We start from the raw sequence: 15500 nt of genomic DNA, 5'->3' as shown, positions 1-15500 counted from the left end.
TTACAACAGGGAACAGAAGGCTGACAAAGTATATGGTGGAGGTGCTGGAGGCTGGGGGATTTACAATTTTCAACTATATAAAGCAATAGCATATGGGAGGTGTTAAGCAGCTGTTCTATTTCTGCTCAGGAAATAGTTATGCTTAGGAGCCCTAGCCGGCAGAAATAGTACCAATGGATCAAAGTTACAGCCAGGCAAATATTAGCTCATCATATAAAAAGAGCATTTTTAAAATTAGAGCTGTTAGAAATTGAAATAGGCTGCCTTAGGAGGTAGCATGCCCTGATGGCTCTGGTGCCTCACTGAACAGCCAGACTTGGCATATCTCTATTATAATGCTATCCCATTTCAGTGTGAAAAGGAAAGACAAAACAAGGGAGAGGGAGACAGAGAGAGATTAAGGTTTCCATATAAGCATTACCAGGAGACAAGCATGATCCCCAGCAGCGATGGAAGAGTTTTGTTTATGAAGATGTCTTAATGGGGCATTTTAGTTATGGAAATGAGGGCTTCAGTAACTATTATGTTATGGTAAATAATTTTCTAATACAGTTGCAGGGATTTTGAAGTTTTTCTCTGACTACAGTAGAGAGGAAAGGGAGATGAAAAATGGACAAAAGGGAAGATGTAGGAAAGGAGAAGAGAGACCCAGCAACATGGTGAAATTAAGGAACCTTGGAGGAATATGACCTTGAATTTTTAAGAATAATGGTTGTATGATTCTCAATTCAAGGTAGTTTCCTACTCTATGCTATGTTAAACTCTATTATTCATTCATTCAACAAATATTTACTGGCTACCTACCATGAGGCAGGCAGTTTCCTATGGTATGGAAATTCAGTGGGGAACAGGACACTCTCATAGATTTCAGTTCTAATTATGATGACACATAGCAAACAAGTAAACTGATTAATATATAAGATGATAAGTAGTGAAAAAGCACAACGAAGAAAAAGTCAAAACTGGTAAAAGGCTGATGTGTGACTCAGCAGAAAGTGGTATTTTAACACCTCATTGGGAATACTTTTCCCGATGAGGTGGTATTTGAGTGGATACTTGAGGAAAGGAAGAATTCTCCATGTGGACACCTAGAGGATGTGTTTCAGATGGAGGTAACAGCGAATGCCAAGCCCCAGAGTTGGGAAGGGATTGCATGTGCTCAAGATCAAAATTAGCAAGGACAAGAGAGAGAAGAGCTGATGTCATGAGGGCAGTCTTTCAGGGTTTAGTCAGGCAGTGATGACATTCTGATTTACATTTTAAACACCCTGAAGAGAAAGGTCGCTGCGTTTGGACCAGGAGGGAAGTTGTGGAGGTCCAGATTGTTTACCATATCCAGGTTCTATTTTAAAAGACAGCTGACAGACTTCTGATACATTGGATGCATGGTGAAAGAAAAAGAAAAGAATCAAGGCTATTTTTAATCACAAGTAAGTGAATGAATTTTGATGGCACTTAAAAGAATGGAAAGAAACAGGTTTGAGGGGGTAGAAAATCAAGAGTTCTGTTTTGGATGTGTTAAAATGGGAGCTCAGGGCTGAGAGAGAAATATGGATGGCATTAGCATATAAACAGTATACACAAAATAAAAGTAGGTGACTCAGTGATGTAAGTTACAGAATGAGTATAAAGAAGTGAGAAGAGGGGAACCTGGGTGGCTTAGCTGGTTAAGTGGGTTAAGTATCTGACTCTTGATTTTGGCTCAGGTCATGATCTCATGGTTCGTGATTTTGAGCCCCTTGTCAGGCTCTATGCTGACAGCTCAGAGCCCGCCTGGGAATCTCTCTCCCTCTCTTTTTGTTCCTCCCCTGCTCTAGTGTGTATGTGTGTATGTGTGTATGCGCGCGTGTGTGTGTGTGCGTGCACATGCACACACGCACATGCTCTCAAAAATGATAAATAAGCATTTTTATTTTAAGTGAGAAGAAAGCCAAGCACCAAACCCTAGAGGAATACAAGTTTAAATAACCAGAAGCAAAGGGGAGGATACAGCAAAGGAATTGGGAAAACCATGGAAATAGGAGGAAATGAGAGAATGAGGCACCTTGAAATTCAAGTGAAGGATACATTTCCTAGAAGGGAGGAATCAACTCTTTATACTCCCTTATTAAAATAAGACGGTGAGTTTGAATAAAATAAATGCGAGAATCAAATATTGGGATGTGTCAATATGAAGGTTCTTAGTGACCAGAGAGGGAGGCTTTAGAAGGTTAATGGTGATAAAAGTCTGATTGGGCTGGGCTAAAGAATGAGACCTGCAAAGTGAACAAGACAGTATTTTAGATTCTTTTGAGAAATTTTGCTACAAAAGAGAACAGAGAAATAGAAGGGTCTACTGAAAGGGAAAGTTTGCTATTGTTTTTCTGTTGTTTATGTTGGGAGATATTACATCATGCTGGCATGCTAAGGAACTTATGCAAAGAGAAGTAAGATTTGGAAGAGATCTGGGGTAATTAGGGATGCCTGGATAGCTCAGTCAGTTAAGCATCAGACTCAATTTCGGCTCAGGTTATGATCTTGCAGGTCTGGGTTCAAGCCCCGCATTGGGTTCTGATGCTGGTGGCAGGGAACCTGCTTGGGATTCTCTCACTCACTTTCTCTCTGTCTCTGCCCCTCCCTCACTCACACATTCTCTCTCCCTCTCTCAAAAATAAATAAATAAACTTTAAAAATTTTTTATACAAAAATGAGATCTGAGGTTATTAAAAGGGGCAAAAGTTTTCCAGCAGATGTTAGGGGATGAGACAGAGTGTGCATGTGGAATAGGTATCCCTCAGAAGGAATAGAGGCAGAATACCCACAGGAAGGCAGGTAGTTATGGTCTGGTCTGGTTTAGAGGTGGGAAGTACATTTTCTCTGGATTAATTCTATGTTTTCAGTGAAGTAAGAAGCAAGATTATGAAATGTGAGCACAGTTTGGGGTTGTTGAATGCTTAATAAGCTAGAAGATGTGAAGCAGTTTTCTCTGCAAGTTTTTCCTAATTACATGGACATAAATACTTTATAAACACTCAAAGATATAAGAAACAAAATATATATACTTATTAAAATTAATTAAAAGTTTAACATGTTCATTATATTCATGATGCCTCTATGTATCCTGCAACTTTTAAATTTCAGTATCCATTATGAATTCATGACGCAAATTCAATCATTTCAATTAACTATAATTATTGCTTTTTTTAACTCAAATTTTCTGTCTTTATCGTGGCCAGTGGGTGTCTGTGGTAAAGACAGAATTCTCTGATGGGACCAAGGTCCCGCCCCCACTGCAGACACACCCTACATAATCCCCTCCTCTTGAATGAAAACGCAGACTCTGAATGTGATGGCATATTCCTCCCATGAGGTTACTCTGCTATGGGGAAGTTAAAGGGGATTTTGTAGAAGTATTTAAATCTCTAATAAATTGAGTTTAAGCTAATCCAAAGAGGATTATCTAGGCAGGACTGGGCTAATCAGGTGAGTTCTATAACAGAGGTGAGAGACATTTGACGCAGCAGAGACATTAAAGAACTGGAGAGCAAAAAGGATTCACTCAGAGCAGGAAGCTGGAGGACTTTGAGAGTGAAGATACAGGGGATTTTGCTGATGATGGAATCTGATTTTCAGAAAGCACAATCTGAGGAAAGAAAAGATGTGAATTCACTGCCATGAAGAGCGAAAATGTGAGCCTGCAAAAGAAACATAACATTTGAGGGCTGTGATCATGAATTTTTAAAGTGAAAGCAATCAGTCTGAGTAATAATCTTAAAGTAATTTTTACTGTTAGTAAACAATTATGCAAAAGTAAGAGTTTGGGTAGATCCAGAGTTGGAGTTTGGGCAGCAAGTAAAATGAAGGAGAAAGAGGCAAGCAAGTAAGAGAGGAACTGTATGAGACTGATCCTAGTAAGTATAGAATGTAAACTGTGACAGACTGAGACTACAGAAGACAGAAGTCCTGTGGCAGGCTCTATTAACTGTCTATCCTACAACTTTTTCTCATAATCTGTTCCCTCATGATATGTTGATGTTACACAACTAAGAGATCCCTTATTTTGTTCAAGGGCTGGTGGTTCTCAACTGGAGGCATGGAGATATGATTTTGACTCTCTCTGGGTACATTTGGCAATGTCTAGAGACATTTTTAGTTGTCCTAAGTTTGGAAGGGGAAGTAGGGAAGCAGGCTTGCCAGCTTGCTATTTTCATCTACTAGAGGTAGAGGCCAGGAACTCCGCTAAGCATCAAAAAGTACACAGGACAATCCCCAAAGCCTCCAAATGAGAAACTCAATGCTGAGCTGCACCTGACAATCCTGATCTTCAAAACCCAACCTCCCTTATAGCGGTAGGTAACCACACGTTACAGACTGAATTCTGTTTCTTCAAACTTTTTATGTTGAAACCCTAAATGCTATTGAAACCACATTTGGAAACAGGGCCATTAGGGAGGCAATTAAGATTAAATGAGGTCATGAGGTTGGAACCCTCACCCAATTCTCTCCCTGTGTGTGCACATAAGGGAAAGATCATGCGAGGACATGGTGGTAAGAAGACAGCCATCTGCAAACCAAGAGATCTTACCAGCAACCATCATTTGGACTTCTGAGATCCAGAACTGTGAGAAAATAAACATCTGCTGTTTAAGTCACTCAGCCTGTGATATTTTGTTATGGCAGTCCTAGCAAACTAACATACCAATAAAACAGTCTGCCTCAGTTGGCTCAGTTGGTTAAACATCCGGCTTTGGCTCAGGTCATGATCTCACAGTTTGCGGGTTTGAGCCCTGCGTCGGGCTCTGTGCTGACAGCTCAGAGCCTGGAGCCTGCTTTGGATTCTGTGTCTCCTTCTCTGTTTGCCCCTTCCCCTGCTTGCGCGAGCGCGTTCTCTCTCTCTTTCTCTCTGTCTCTTAAAAATAAATAAACACTAAAAAAATTAAAATAAAAACAAAAACCAGTCTGGCTCAGGAGATACAAGAAGAATGTAAAGAGGTTTCTAGAAAAGCTCTTGCATTTTTCATAAAAGGGGACAAATGTGTTTGGAGCTTCCTTTTGCTCACCCCTTTTCCTATGGTGCTACAGCAGCCATCCTCCATCCCAGACAAGCATGTACTTTCCAGTCCCAGAAAATTCTGAGACATCCACCCTACCACTCTGATATTGTTAAACCAAAACCAGCAGCCTATCGGAGTTCTTTTAAAATGTACAATGAAAAAGAAAAACAAAAATAAAAAAATTGTCTTTGAGTTGCAAAGTTAGCCAGAACAATTCCTAATGCATGTTGGTTTGTTTTTTCCTTTATTGCTGGAAAGAACCAGAGAGTTTCCTGTTGAGGTGCAAGTATTTTTCTGTATGTCTTCAAATTGAAATAAGCAGTTTCCAGCTCTGAAAATGACAGCAGATAGAGAAAAGAATCAAGATGCTGGATTCTGTATTTCTGGCTTAGAAAAAAGCACAGAAGCTATTAATGTTGACTTACTTATAGCTTGATATCTATCTACAGCAGGATTAGAATGAGAACTTGAGTTTCTCTTACTGGTTTTAACTCTGAGTTTCTAATTTGACATTTGTAACCACAAATTATTGATAGCCGAGTCTGAATTCTTCTTTATATGTATGTATTATAAAATTTATAAAGTAATTCTGATATGTGCTTGTCTCATTAAAAAATAACATTTATGAAGATATGTTTCTATCTGACCCTCTATATCATAAATATTTTTAAAAATTTTTATTCTCTGCTAATAAGATTCCAAATCTATTCTTTATTCTCTTTGGCATTTTTCAATACAGATCAAGTTTGCTAAGTAAATTTAAGCTTCACTTTTGCTATTTGAAGCATTCTCTGTTCAATATATATATGTATTTTTTAATTACATTTTTCTACTCCACAATAAAATAAATGATGAAAAGTTGATATTCAGGCTATATATATATATATATTTGTTGTTGTTGTTAATCACATCTACCAATGGTAGGGTGAGATGCCAAAGAGAAATCTTAATAATGTCTAACACACAAGGGACTCAAACATAATTTGTGTTTTTTAGTCACAAAACATGCCTGACAACTGAGAATCAAGAAAAGCAAATGTTTTACTAAATTGTTTGTTAGAAACTCCGCCATAATATTTTTATTTTGTTTTAAAGAACTGCCAAATCTTTGCTAAGGAGAAATTGGTCCAAAATTAGATATCAATTCACAGAGAGGCTGCATCACATTGGAAACACACGCACTCTACGAAACGTTCACATGTCCTTCATAGAGCTGGCTATAGGCAGCCACCACTTATTTTAATCGAACTTCCATCAAAAAGTATACAGCACTTTAAATATATGCACTTAAACAACTCTCAATATCAAAAACAGATGATTACAAATATAATTCTCACATGGAGTGCCTGGGTGGCTCAGTTGGTTATGTGCCCCCCTTCAGATCAGGTCATGATCTTGCGGTTCATGGGTTCAAGTCCCACATGGGGCTCTGTGCTGACAGCTCAGAAGCTGGAGCCTGCTTGGGATTCTGTGTCTCCTTCTCTCTCTGCCCCTCCCCCTCTCACACTCTGTCTCTCTCTCTCAAAAATAAACATTAAAAATTAAATATATATATATTTAATATATAATATATAATTATATATAATTATATATATATTATATATATAATTATAATTATATAATATTAATATATATAATATATAATATATAATATATATATTATATATAATATATATAATATATTTATATATATTTATATATTTGTATATATTTATTTATATATTATATAAATATATAATATATATATAATATATATTTATATAAATATATATTTATATAATATAAAAATATATTATATATATAATATATATAATAATATAAATATATAATATAAAATATAAATATAGTTATATATATAATATATATATAATATAAAATATAAATATAATTATATATATAATATATATATAATGCCCATATAAAGATACAAGTATTAAAATAGCAACAGAATTCAGCCAGTTATGAATTACAATCATAGTTAACATTAGATTATTTATAGCAGCTAACATATTCCATGAGTTTATTATATTTATCAGCCTGTCTGAACCTCTATCAGTTTTATGAAGTTGGTATTTTTTATTTATTTATTTTGAGAGAGAGAGACAGACAGAGAGAGAGAGAGACAGAGAGAGAGAGAGAGAGAGGGAACATGAGCAGGGGAGGGACAGAGAGAGAAGGAGAAGCCCCAGCAGGCTCCTCACTGTCAGCACATGGAGCCCGACACAGGGCTCGGTCTCAGGATCCATGAGGTCATGACCAGGGCGAAATCAAGAGTTGCAAACTTAACTGACTAGCCACCCAGGCACCCCGAAGTTGTTATTTTTAATACCCCATTTTACCCAGAGTAGAGGTGGGATTTAAAACTAGGGGGGGAGTCTTGTCCCAGAGTATGTCTCTTAACAACCACATTCATTGCCTCTTACACAACACACTTTCAGAGTTATATGATAGCTATGATAGCTAAAATGATGAAAGATTTCCCAAACATGTAATAGCAAAGTAAAAACGAAAATCCAGGCCCACAATCCCCATGCCATTGCCCCTCCTTCAGAGAAATTCCTTGATGTAGAAATATGCTATGGACAAATGCAACTTGACTCTAATCCGTTATAAACACTAAAAATTAAGCAGCAGCATTGTTTGACATGTAAGAATTCATGAAAGTCTAATGACAGTAATGATAATCCATGCCTCTAACAAGAAATTTGAACTAAGCATTGCTTTCTTTTTGATAAGTTTCAATGATGAATTAGAGGCTTCTAAAGCTTTGAATTGTACACAAAAAAAAAAAAAAAAAAAGTAAAAATGAAAGAAAAAGAAAGAAAAAAAAATGTTGCAGGGTTTGAACATTTGCCACCCCCACGAAGGCCTTTATCTGCTGGGATCTGCTCATCCTTGGCAGTCCCTTGGCCTCCTGGTTTTGATCTTGCTCTTTCTACTTCCCCTCTCTTCCATCACTTACCCTGGTCAAAATGTAGTGTGTTTATAGAGAATGCATAAACAAAGATTTGTTCACCCATTTGTAGCCCTATAAATTTATAATCCTATTTCCACTGACTGCCTTGACAGGATCAAAGCACCCATGCAATTCTCCCATATACAAACAAACTGTATTATTTTCATACTGACAGATAATGAGAAGGAATAAAGAACTTGTAAAAATTGTGTTGTAGATTCTTGCCAAGATTGTAACAAAGTATGCAATGATAGGAAGGTGAGAGGATAGGAAATAAGAAGGAAAAACAAGAAGAGGTGAGATAGCTTTTTAAAATGTTTTGCAAAAATGGTTACGGCCATGGGGACATTTATGTAATTTCTTTGAGGGGCAAAGATGTTACCAACTATTTTTGTTTAATCATATGTAATAGTCTTGCACTTCAGTATAGAAGGTAAAATTAATATTGTTATCCGCATTTAAAAAATGAGAAAACAGGGCACAAGGGATGAAATGCTATAAGTCTTAAACCTGGAATGCACTATAAATAAGATGTAAATGCAGTTCTCAAACTCTACAGTCTTTGTTCTTTCCCCCCAGAATCATACAATATCTAGATATTTCTCAGCATCAGGCTTAAAATTAAATGAGTAATAGCTTCACACAAAAAAATTCTTTTTATTTTCCCCTCCAACTTCCTGGAATTACTATTCACAAGTTCCAGAGATGCAAAAATGCACAGGTTAGTGTCTGAAAGTTAAATATGGGTAAGTGATATTTTTGAATGAACAGAGGACTGAAACTTGGGAATTGTCTATTTGGTAAGCATGCCTAAGTAGCTTGTAAAAATAGAGTTGATTGGAATACAACACTTTGCTTCACACAGGAAATGTAGATTCCCACTAAGAGAAATAAATAAGAATTTCTTGAGTACTATTTCTAAGGCATTATATTTAGGTAAATAGCTCTATCTCTATCTACCTATCTGTTGATAGCTGTAGTTTATTACTACAAAAAACTTTATGGGTCATAGACTACAGCTTCTCTTTTATATAAACATCAATTTTGTATTGCTGTAAAAAATATAGCTAAACACAAACAGTGAGTCAAAATGCTGACTAGTCAATTCATTGGAGTCATGATGAACTACTAATCCGACTTGTCTCCTTCATAGTTTTCACCTGATCTGGATAATATCTCGGTGGCTGCTCAGTTTAACATAAATTATCTCTGATGAGAACATTGCAGTTCAGAGCCCATGGATTATATATTCTGGTAGGGCTATTTTTCTCTTATGTCTGTATTTCTAAATTAACAATTCATGAAAACTTATAAAGGTTTATAAGAACTTAGAATTTGCTATTTCTATCATGTTGAATGGAAAAAAAAAGTTTCCAAGGTTAGAAGGTTCTTTTGCTTATTACATAGGGACAATCATTTTTTTCACTAGCTCCCCAAATAAAAACCTTGTGATTTCAAAGCCAGTTTTTCTCTTCCTCACAAGTTACCAAATCAAAGCACCTCAAATCATCTACCACAGGAATTGTATGACTGCTTTGATTTTAAAAATAAAGAGAAGGATTTTGGAACAAAATTATGCTGTGGAAAATGATTTCTTTTTTTTAATTTTTAAGCCATAGCTGTAGGACAAGGTCATTTTCACCAAATTAAAGATGCGCTAAAGAGTCACTACTTTTGAAAGCCAGCTTGTAACTATCCATAATGCTCATCTCAACAATGAAACTGATGGGCAGTGAGAGATCCTGATGAAAGCCATGGAACTTTTCCCTATAAAAATGTATAGCATTCAACAATTTGTGTCTAATTTTAAGAGAGTCCTGGGGCCTAGAGGAAGTCCATCCAATTCCACAGGTTAAACACCCAGAAAATAAAAACATGACCACTCTTCAGTTTAGGTGGCTGAACTTTGAAGTAAAGTAGCTGCAAGTATGGCAAAAAAATAAGACCACCCAAGGAAATGTTCATTTTCTTTTCCATAATCTAAGATCTCCAACAACGCATATGAATGTTAAATGTCCAGTTGTGTCTAAATCCTATAATTAATTCATGTAAGGATGCATACACATTTTTTTTACATTTATTTATTTTTGAGAGACAGAAAGAGAGGCAGACTGCAAGTGGGGGAGAGGCAGAGAGAGAAGGAGACACAGAATCCAAAGCAGACTCCACGTTATGAGCTGTCAGCACAGACCCCGATGCGGGGCTGGAACCCACAAAGGGTGAGATCATGACCTGAGCCAAAGTTGGACGCTTAACCAACTGAGCCACCCAGGCGCCCCTAGGGATGCATAAACCAGTCTGAGTAAAATGGTTTTACCTGAGTTTCCTTTGATTTACCAGGTTGAAATGGGCCCAAGAACTTAGTGTTAAGTACAAATCTATTTTTTGTACTATTTTAGAGACAAATTCTTTTAATATCTGATGAATCCTTCCCTATTGCTGTAATATATTCACAATGAGGGTTCATGAAATTCATAAATTGTTAAAGTACTTCAAACATTGAGGCCTATCTTTTTTTCTCTTGAGAACTCTAACACATTCCTCCCTCTACTTTCTATTTATAGACAACTGGAAATGCCTTTTTAAGTCTATAACAGTTGTGTGTGTTAGTTAATAATTGCCTGTACTTCCCCACCACTCAATGTTTCTAACCCTTTGTGTTCCAGTTCCATTTTCCTATAGAACATGTTTTCTCATGGCAGTGACATCCTGATTGTCAATCCCAAACATCTATTCACTGTCTTCATTTGCTTCAGCTTTAGAACCATATACCTGTAAGAATCTGGGCTCTAAAGTCACAGGAAACAATTTTTAATCTCAACTCTTTCCCTTATCAGCCTCAGATAATGCTGGTTGTTTTGAAAACTAACTGAAACAACCATAGAAAGTGATAAAAATGTGAGATGATAAATCATTTCTCTTTGAAAGTGTCTTGAGTTTTTTGACACCAGATTATCCCAATTACTTTGTTTCTCTAGCCATACTTTGTCTCCTCTTTTTCCACTATTCCTTAAACATCCAAATTCTCAGAGTTGGTCTTTTAGTTCTCTTTTCATTCTACATCATTCTTCCTTGGTGATTTCACTACTTTGCATGAATTTAAGTGTAAGCATTTAATGACCTCCAAACATATATCACCAGCACTGAATTATCACTTAAGAATTCAATTCTTGCATTTATTATCCTTAATTTATCCATAGATGTCCCACTTTGTCCTCAGCTCAGCATATTAAAAACAGAATCCTCCTCTTTCCCAGCAAGTCTGCTCTTCCCTTCTTTAGTTAACAGCATCAGCATCGTCCTCCTTAACCCAAATAAATCTTTGATCTCCACTATGCTCTCATCTCTACATTCAATTAGTTGTCAACTTCTGTGGGTCCTACCCTCCCAAACAATCCTTCCTGAGTGGCACCCCTGAGATGCTCAGTGGACCCCCAATTTCTCTCACTGTGTGGCGTGTTTTCTGCCCACACAATTCCCCTTCCACCTTAGCCATACTGATGCTCTCAAGCCATAGTTAACAATATGATTGCTGATTCTTTGGTCTAGCTTTCATTTTATTCCTTAATTCAGCCAGTATTTATCGAGTGTCTATTATGTGTCTTATGTGTTAAGAACAACCATCAAATAGGACTGCACATTTTATAATTATCATTTTGATGCCTCTTTTCTGAATAATTTGCCCAACCCATTTGTTATTCTATTTGTATCTTATATCTGACCCACTCAGCTACTAAATTGTTGACACCCTTCCTGTTTAGGTATGCATTTACCTAATGCTTAAACTTGACCTTCCTAGTCATTCATTTAACCAAATTATATTAGTGCCTTCTATGGAGCATGGGCTGAGGATACACAAATTGGCAAAATTCATAATATACCTTCCCTCAGAGTAAAATTTTGAGTTCAAATTCTCGGCAAATGTAATTCACATTCACTTCTAATATTTAGTTGCTGAAAGTAACATCTTTCATGAAAAAACAAACAAACAAACAAACAAACAAAAACCTGAATTGGACAAAGTTACTCTCCTCCTACTCTTACCCAAACCACCTTGAGATGTTTCATTTAGCCATAGCTGGGTCTCTCTACTTAGCTCTGAAAATCTAGTACATTCTCTGGCTTATTCCATAGAGCCTAGATGATTTATCTTAACTTCTAAAATTAGACATAACTGGATAAAACTTGTTTTTCCAATATTTTCTACTTATTTTCTCCCTCTACATTGTGCTTTTTATTAAATCTCACTAATCACCTTTCCCCAAATTTGTTTTTTTTCCCACAAAATTCCCTGTGTTTAGAATATCCTGCCTTCCCAATGCTGTCAAAATTATACATAGTTTTTTAAGGCCCCAATTGGCTATCACTTCTTTTATAAATCATTCCATGGTCTGTAAATCCAGAAGGATTGTCTTTTTTTTTTTTTTTTTCAACGTTTTTTATTTATTTTTGGGACAGAGAGAGACAGAGCATGAACGGGGGAGGGGCAGAGAGAGAGGGAGACACAGAATCGGAAACAGGCTCCAGGCTCCGAGCCATCAGCCCAGAGCCTGACGCGGGGCTCCAACTCACGGACCGTGAGATCGTGACCTGGCTGAAGTCGGACGCTTAACCGACTGCGCCACCCAGGCGCCCCAGGATTGTCTTTTTTTAATGTTTGGAATATATGTATGTATGTGTGTGTGTGTGTGTGTGAGTGAGTGTGTACACACACACACACACACACAAATTGATGGATCTTATCAAGTTTCAAAGTTAAATTTGAAAGTTTAATTTTTTTGGTAATAGTCTTACCTCCCCCATTAGAATAAAATAGTTCTTATTATTGTTTCTCTTACAGTATATTCCATAAAGTCCTTATACAAAGACAAATAATGAAGATACAATATTATAATCAAAATAGCAATTCATTAATCTTCTCCTCCCACCCCCAAACTAGGATGGGCATGTAGATACATTGGAACATAATAGGAAATAAAATCAAATTATGATGTAAAAGAATCAGAGTATTCTCCCTAGGATCACCACTAACCAACAAATTTGTATAACTTCAGACAGACTTTTCAACATGCAGAATTGGGGATGAAGACATCCTGTTAACAGGGAAGAATCTGAGGAAAGACACAGGTAATTACTGACAGAATGTATATGATGTAAAAATTTGGAGGGTGGAATGTAAAGTCACACAAAGATTGGAGTCTTTATTTTACCACTTATTATTAGTGTCATCTCAGCAATTTCACCATTTGGAGCTTACTTCCACATCAGTAAAATGAAGATAATAGTAAGATGGGTTTGAAGATTTAATTGGTTAAAAAAAAAATCAAGCAAACAAAATAGCATCTGGAACATAGTAACCTAGCTATTGTTATCTTTAAGCTTTGTTTATTTTTTATCCCCCCCAAAACTGGAAATGGTGTTGATATTAGACTCCATTATTTACTCAGCTCCTGTATGCTAATGCAGTAATATAAAAATAGGATTAGGTTATTCCAAGTATTTTATATTCAACCACATCATAATTGCTCAATGTAAATGCATTTCACCTTTCACTTAATGTCTCCCAATTGAGATTCTTTGTGAGGCTAACTTTTACTTGGTTACTGTCAGTTGATAGAATGAAAAGGTGCCTGATCAAGGCAAAATAAAATGTAGCCCATATTCATAGTTATTTGGAAAAAGCCAAAATGATACAGTTAGTTGGCTATTTATATCAGTTTCATTGATCAAATAAATTAGAATGAACTGTAACAAGACAGACATATAGCATTTTATCCTTTAATGACCATGAAAAAGATTCAATGATGGTAGTTTTATAACAAGCTCTTAAGCTGTGGGTACACATCCAGTGATGCTTGGGAGAATATGGCCATCCCCATTTGTTTGGAAACAAACTTCTCAGTGTTTTACCTGACATTTTTCTTGTTAAATTTAACAGAGAGGTAATAAACAATATTGGTTTTTCGGTGCAGAATATGCTTCAGGGACTCTTTATCTTTTATAACTATATACTTCAAGAAGTGGTCTAAAGGTTTTATAAATGCTTTTTACTTCACAGGTGCTTGAGGCTGGAAGGAATCCTGAGAGGTCATCACCCTGCCTCAAGGCAGAATGAACCTGAAGTCTCTTAGAGGAAAAAGATGAAGAATTTAGGAATTCCACTACTCTTCTACAGGCCCACCCTCTTCAACCCCCTACCCCAGCTCCCCCAAACCAAGCCCACCTCAGTAAGGGTGTGCACACAATAGCAAAGCTGCTCTAATTTTTGTTTGTTTGTTTCTTTTTAATTGAGGCATAGCAAGCTTCAGATGTAATGATTAATTTAAATACAGAAAATAATCCTTAATAGAAAAAGTCTCAATATTGGAATGTCTATTATCATCATCATCATCATTAAATTCAGTTATTAATTTCCAATCATAATGATCTAATTAGGTTTTAATATTTGTGCATATCACATTAACAGGTATTCCTCTGAATACAGTGTTGTCCCCAAATTTTATCACTAACAAAAAAGGAAACTGTTGCTTAGCAATAAGGAAAAACAAAGGCCTAAAATTGCATCTCAAAAGCATATTGTAGTCAACCATAAGAAGTCATAGTAAATGATGATATCTAAAGGAATGGTTGAATGTGGAAACTCAATGGGAAAAGAACTGTTTCCTATTAGTTTTAACAGCAGGGTTTGTTATCATTTAAATACACGCTCTAATACACTTAGTGTTTTGTGCTACATTTAACAAGATTAAGTGAACACACACTGTTTCAACTCAAATCTTTATCGGAAATCAGAGGCAAGCCTCATTTCTTGCCAAAACATTCTCTTGTGGCTCATTTTTGGAGCCAATTCCATATAAGTAAATCTGTTTACCCAGGTGACCACTGATCAACTAAAGGATTTTCCTTTCAGGTATTTCTGCTTTACAGAAGTTTGAAAACTTTTTCTGAAAGTTCAAAAAAATAGATCCATCCTATGTGCTATAAAGACCACAATTTGTAAAACAATGAAAATGGCATTTGAATATAGCAAAGAATTAAAAGAAAATAAGAAGGATAAGCTCTCAGAATTCTTACATGATTTCACTGTCGTGCTACAAATTATTAGATTCTGAGGAAAAGTAGTAGATACTAGATAGCATACCCAAAAGGACATAGTGTCTCATTGTCTCATGTGTTAATTTCCCCCTTGACTGAAAAAGCTTGAACAGTCTGAAAGTAAGCTTCCAAGAACATTACAAAAGAGGTGGCCCTATCTCAACTTTCAGATAAACTTAATGAAAAATTTTACCTGTTATGTCATCCTACACATCAAATTCCATTTTAAAGGACAATACATCTGTAGTTCCTTGCATTTTATATTATCTTGTAAGGCATTTCTCCTTATATATGTATGATGCAAATATAGATATATATATAGATATAGATATAGATATAGATATAGATATAGATATAGATATAGATATGTATGATGCAAATATATCTATATCTATATAGATATAGATATCTAGATC

The sequence above is a fragment of the Panthera leo genome, chromosome C2, assembly GCF_018350215.1.
Source record: "Panthera leo isolate Ple1 chromosome C2, P.leo_Ple1_pat1.1, whole genome shotgun sequence".
NCBI classification, from domain to species: domain Eukaryota; kingdom Metazoa; phylum Chordata; class Mammalia; order Carnivora; family Felidae; genus Panthera; species Panthera leo.
The sequence above is the reverse complement of the archived record's forward strand: the minus strand, read 5'-3'. Positions refer to the sequence as shown.